Genomic DNA, 5,855 nt, shown 5'->3' with positions numbered 1-5,855 from the left:
ACTCCGTTCAAATTCAGCCATCACCAAATATGCATATATGGGGCAAACGAAGCCCCCATGGCTGTACCCTGCAATTGGTGATACATTTCTCCATTAAATCTGAAGAAATAATTGGTAAGGCAGAAATGCAACAATTCTACTACATATTGGGACACTGGTGTATCTCCCAAACATTGCAAGACAGGTTGAATGCCCATCTTATGCTGGATATTAGTACAGGAACTAACTACATCCAAACTTAGCCAATACATATCGTCTTGCCAAATAATGCCTTTGATTTTACTTAAAAAATCTTGACTATCCTTTACACATGATGGAATTTTTATCACCCAAGGTTTAAGGTATTCATGAAAAAAAATAACCAGATTTCTCAAAAAATATTTTTCTGCAGATACTATTGGTCTTCCTTGAAGATTTTCAATCCCTTTATCTTAGATTTACAGTAAAATGATGCTGTACATGTATTCTTAACATCAAACTTCTTGTTTGGGTGAGACCCCCTTGGAGGCTAATAGTTATGCATTACTAATTCAGTTTTATTTATTTTTTTTCTGATTGAAATATTCCTGGCAGGATTGACCATGAGGTAGTATTCATACTGAATAGAGTTAATTAGCCCAGGATGCTGGTGAGATTTCCCCCTATTTTTTTTCAGTAAGTGCCACAAGGTCTTTTACATTCAACTGAGATACCACAAACTCAGACAGATGGAAATCGAATGTCTCAACTGAAAGACAAAGTAGGAAGGAATTTAGTGAATGAACAACTTTGAGTAACAGTTTCATTGAAGGGAATTACTATAATTTTGTTTTTTGCTATAGAAAGGAGTGTTTTCTTTTGCATCTCCATATGTAATAATAACTTTGTTCTCAGCACTAGTGATAGTTATTCTCACTACAACCCATGTATAGCTACATCCAAGCATATCATAGTAAACAGCTGTGTAGGACTGGCTGACAAACATTTGAAACTGAAGTATTTATTGATGTTTTTAACCCAAAATGCACTAGTACTAAATGGTCGAAGATATTCTGGTTTGTGAAGTTCATTTATTTTCTGTTTCTTGTCAGGTTTTGGCATAATAATTCCTTCTCAGTCACTGTGAATGTATTAACTGTTAATCATGTTACTGATATATATATATTTAACAAAGTCTGCAATAAGCTATAAAGAATGGTACCAAACTTGAAAAAACATCCAGATTCACATTTTCTTAAATTCTTTGTTGCAGATAAATATTGTCAGCTTGAACAAGCACAAGCAACAGTGAGAACTTGTTTTTTTATCTCCTGTGTAAGAAAATAATGAAGGTAAGCTGCTCATTTCCAGAAAATTCTTTACAGTTACTCTCAACGCATTTTTTTATGGACAACATTGCATTTCAGAAAACAGATTTTCCTGGTTGCATTACTGTGTCTGCAAGTCAGCCCTGTCCACTTGCTCAAGAGCTAAATTTGTTCAATAGTATCTTTAGAATACACAGTCCAAAAAAGGCTGTTTTTTTTCTAAAGTTTGTTTCAGGGTCTAGAGATTTGTAATTAAAAGCATTGCATTTCTTTTTGTAGGCTACCTCCATTTTGTCCATCCTGGCAGTTAGCACAGAAGATTAAGACAATGACATATTAACAAGTTGCTTTCTGTGGTGGAGGGTTTGATTCAGGCTTCATCTGCCTACTGTGTGACTTTGAGCAAGTCAATTAACCAGACCTTTGGGTCAACTGGGAATTTGGGTTTTACTCTTTAATGGTTTCCTTGACTGCATGCCTAATGACTACTTATGAACCTGTTTCTTTTTATTTCAAGGGGACAGTCCTATTTCCGTTATTTTCCTACCTGCTGCTAATGACCACGGATGCTATTTTGTCATGCGTGCCCACATTTCCTTGTGTGTTGGACATTTTCAAGTCCTACATGATCTTGAGACATTCTACTCATCTTTGATTAGTACTCTTTATTCTGACCAGAAGTTTCTATTATCATTGCTTTCCTTAGAACATCAGGTCCTAGCAACTTCTAATGTTATCTGTCAGTTAATACAAGGGTGAGAAAGAGAGATTTTGTTTCTATAAATTGTCAGATTGTAGGCCTCATTTTTCTTATTTTATCCTGTCATTTTACATATGTAAATGGTCTTTCAGTACCTAAGTGCAATTACATCATCCTTGAAGTAATAGAGCTGAAGTTCATGCCTTTAGAAGTGTAATGTATTCATTCAGCTAATACAATAACATTTTTTTTATTAACATGCATTTTCTGAACAATAAGAAATATGAAACTTTAATGTCTAGCAGTAATGATTGACTGTAATCTTCAGTGATTTACCAGAAAATCAAAAACTATGCAATGGACAGTGCTAGAGGCAAACTCAGGGACATTTAAGAGCTATTAATACACCAGGTAGCTCAATCACTGACACTACAGTTCAGCATGGGAGGAGGAGTGTGCTGCACTCCTGAGTGTGCTGTCCTTTGGATGACATGGTAAACCAAGGCCTCATCTGATTGACTTGGTGGTTGCTCAGGTGGATGTAAAAGATCCCAAAAGATCCTATTGCACTTATCAAAATGAATAGGGGAAGTTCTCCAATGCCATGGCCAAATTGCCCCATTAGTATAAATAATACTTCACGTCTACCCTGAAAAGAGGATACTAGCCTAGTGGGGCTAACCTTTTCAACAATGATAAATAAATGAATAAAAATAAAATTATGATATGAAGTAAGGGGGACTCCTGTGTCATTTGATTATTAGTAAATGACCCCTTACCTTGATCCATCAGGAGTTATTGCATTGCTGTAGTTTCCCATAACTTCGACTGGACAGAGTAAGCTGGCCATTACCTACTTATTGCCTCCCCAACACCAGATGGCGCTCTGGCTCACTGGCTTCTGCTCATACCAAGCTCAATGGTAATAAAGTATACAATAGTCAGACAGCAATATTCTGATTTTTCATATGTAAGTACTAGGCTAAACTGCCCTTGTGGGCTGTTTGAAGCCTAGCCAATTTTCCTTTCAAAGGTGAGACCCAAACCTTGTATCTATGAGGTGAACATTTGAACGATTATACCAGCTTGACATGTTTGACAAAACTCAAATTATTTTGGCAGTTCTCAAGTCTTCTCCAAATGTTCTTGGATATACCCCGTATCCCAGGAAGAGGACTCCCAGGAGTCAGTCTTTCTGATGATGTGAGTACTGACACATTCTGCTTAATGGTCATAACCCCACTCTATGCTGCCGTCCTTGAGGCTTACCAGTAGACATATTACACTGCTTTTCTGTAGTCATGCTGCCAAAGTTAATTATTCTTAGGCTTCTTCCACAATTTCTGATTGCAGTTTTGCTATATCTAGGTGGAATATCATCAGCTAATGTCCATTACTAACATTAAAACAAGTATTTGTTTGGATATTCATCTAGTGATCTTTAAATGATCACATTCCTAATAGCCCCATTCATGTATCTACTGTACTGCAGCATTTTAGTCATCTGTAAATAAGTGCTGTTCACTTAATAGTTACTTTGCAATGTCCCTGCTTTTCCTAAATGTACTTATTAGCTGTCTCCTATCGACATGCACATAATGTCTTATATGGTATGTTCCAGAAGCCATTCTCTACTTTGGAAAGATATTCTATAGTATGAAGAAAAAATATTTTTGGATTCTGATTTTATAAAAGCATCTGACATGTTTTAGGAAATGTTTTTGTATTGTAAAAACATTTTTTATACAACAAATATATATGTGTATATACATAAAATTGAATGTTTGCAGTGTTGTGCAAGATCATGGTACAGTAGGGATCAGGGAATTTGCCCTTTCCCCATTGTAGAGAGATCTCAAAGTTGGTATATATAATTTGTCAGGGGAGTGCCACCCTGCAAAAAAACATGACCTTTATGGGTTTTTCTATTTTTAATTTTTCAGTTTTATGTGTTTTTCAGTTGATTTATTTATACTTTGATATTTCAAAGCACATCCACAACATCAAACCTAAATTAATTGATCTAAAAAGATCGAAAGTCAAAATTATTTATTTATTTATTTATTTAAATTTGTTGACTGGGAGTGTCCGACTGGACGTAGGTCCATTTTCAGCGGAGGCCCGGGGAGAAAAGCTCCGCAGTAAAATAAACAGACAGTAGTTACATTGGATTACACAGCAATTAACAATTTAACATAGCAATTACTTACAACATATTTACAGATGAAGAACATAGTACATCAATAGACAACTAGAATCTTTATCTGTGAAGTACATAACAGACATTAACAAATGTTACAATGAGAAGTTCCTGCTGTATAATAAGTACTAGGCTTATGAGCATCTGAGCTTGCTATAATCAAGGTAGTTAGTGGAGTGGAAAGAAAGGTAGTGGTTGGATGGGGTGGATGATATTAGAGTGGGAATTGCAAGGGCATAGCCAGCATGTTTTTAGGTGCGCTTTTAGTAAAGTTTTGAAGTGGGTGCATGATGGTACGGAGGTAATTGTGGGTGGGAGTGAGTTCCATAATTTGGCTATGGCGCAAGAAAATAGTGCTTCACCAGCACAGTTATTGGCTTTAATGATCTTCAAGTGATTTTTGTTGGTGGATCTTAGTGGTCTGGAGGTGCGATAGGGTTGGAGTAGATTCTGGAGGGATGGGACATTTAGTGGATGGTTTACTAGTTTGTGGGCGAGTGAGAGTTGATACCACTGAAGGAGGTGAGGGAGTTCAAGCCAGCCCAGTTCAGCAAGTGAGAGACAGTGGTGACTACGGTAGGATGCCCCTGTGGCGAATTTGGTGATTTTGTTGTAGCAGGTCTCTAGCTTGTTTAGATCACATTGCCTTAGGTTGGTATATATTGGAGAGGCATAAAGTAGGGTGGAGATAAGGTGGGAATTTGCTATTGAAATCGTTGCTGCTTTGGTGAGAAATTGCTTATTTCTGTATAACGCTCCTAGTTTTTTGTGGACTTTTTTATGGTCATGGATATGTGAATGTCAAATTTTAGTTTATTGTCTATTTCCACTCCTAGCAATTTGGTGTCTTCAGTTGGGTATATAGTGGTGTTGTCTTTTGCTGTGATGTTAAAGTGAGAGTTGTTTTGAGTATGTTTGGTGGGTTGTTTAGTAGATGATGAGTAGTTTAGTTTTGTTTGGGTTGGGTATTAATTGGGCATGAGATAACCATGTTTCAACAGAGGAAAAGGTTTCCTGTGTGACTTTTTGCAGTTTGGGTAGGGACTGGGCTGAGCAAATGATGGTTGAGTCATCTGCGTATTGTATGAGTGTGCCATGTTTGGTGGCAGAGGCTAGATTATTGGTGTAAACAGAGAAGAGTAGGGGTCCAAGGATGGATCCTTGGGGATCCCCTATGGAGACAGGTAGTTGGGGAGATAAGTCATTCTGCCATACAACGGATTGTTGGCGGTCAGACAGGTAACTCTGAAACCAGTTGGTGACTGATTGTGAGAAGGATAGGTTATTGAGGACAGAGATAAGTTGTTTGTGTGGGACCATGTCAAATGCTTTAGATAGGTCTAGGAAAGTAGCAGAGGAGAGGTAGCCATTGTTTTTATGCTGAAAGATAGTGTTAGTAAAGGAGAGTAAGGCAGTGGTGGTGCTATGGTTTGGTCGGAAACCATGCTGAGTACTGGAAAGGAGGTTGTTAGTAAGGAGGTAGTCTGAGACCTGAGAGTGTATGTATCTCTCTAGTATTTTGGAGAGTGGAGAGAGCATAGCTATGGGGCGGTAATTGGTTAGTTCTGCAGAGGGTTCGCCATTGTGGAGGGGGATTATATGTGATACTTTCCACAGTGTGGGAACGTAATTTTCTCACAGAGATCGGTTAATCAAGATGGATACTGGG

At 37.6% G+C, this 5,855-nt stretch overlaps 1 long non-coding RNA gene across 1 annotated transcript in view; it reads left to right on the top strand.

The window, feature by feature from the left end:
• The first annotated feature begins 1,237 nt into the window (after window positions 1-1,237).
• The window catches only part of LOC122815521, a 1,099,169-nt gene continuing 1,094,551 nt past the window's right edge, over window positions 1,238-5,855 (top strand). The window contains exon 1 of the long non-coding RNA XR_006366960.1: window positions 1,238-1,310. This is a non-coding gene — a long non-coding RNA (uncharacterized LOC122815521). The remainder of the gene's footprint in view (window positions 1,311-5,855) is intronic.

Source organism: Protopterus annectens, chromosome 11.part0, assembly GCF_019279795.1.
Source record: "Protopterus annectens isolate FY-2018-M chromosome 11.part0, PAN1.0, whole genome shotgun sequence".
Taxonomy (NCBI): Eukaryota; Metazoa; Chordata; order Ceratodontiformes; family Protopteridae; genus Protopterus; species Protopterus annectens.
This window is presented reverse-complemented; position numbering and strand designations above follow the sequence as displayed.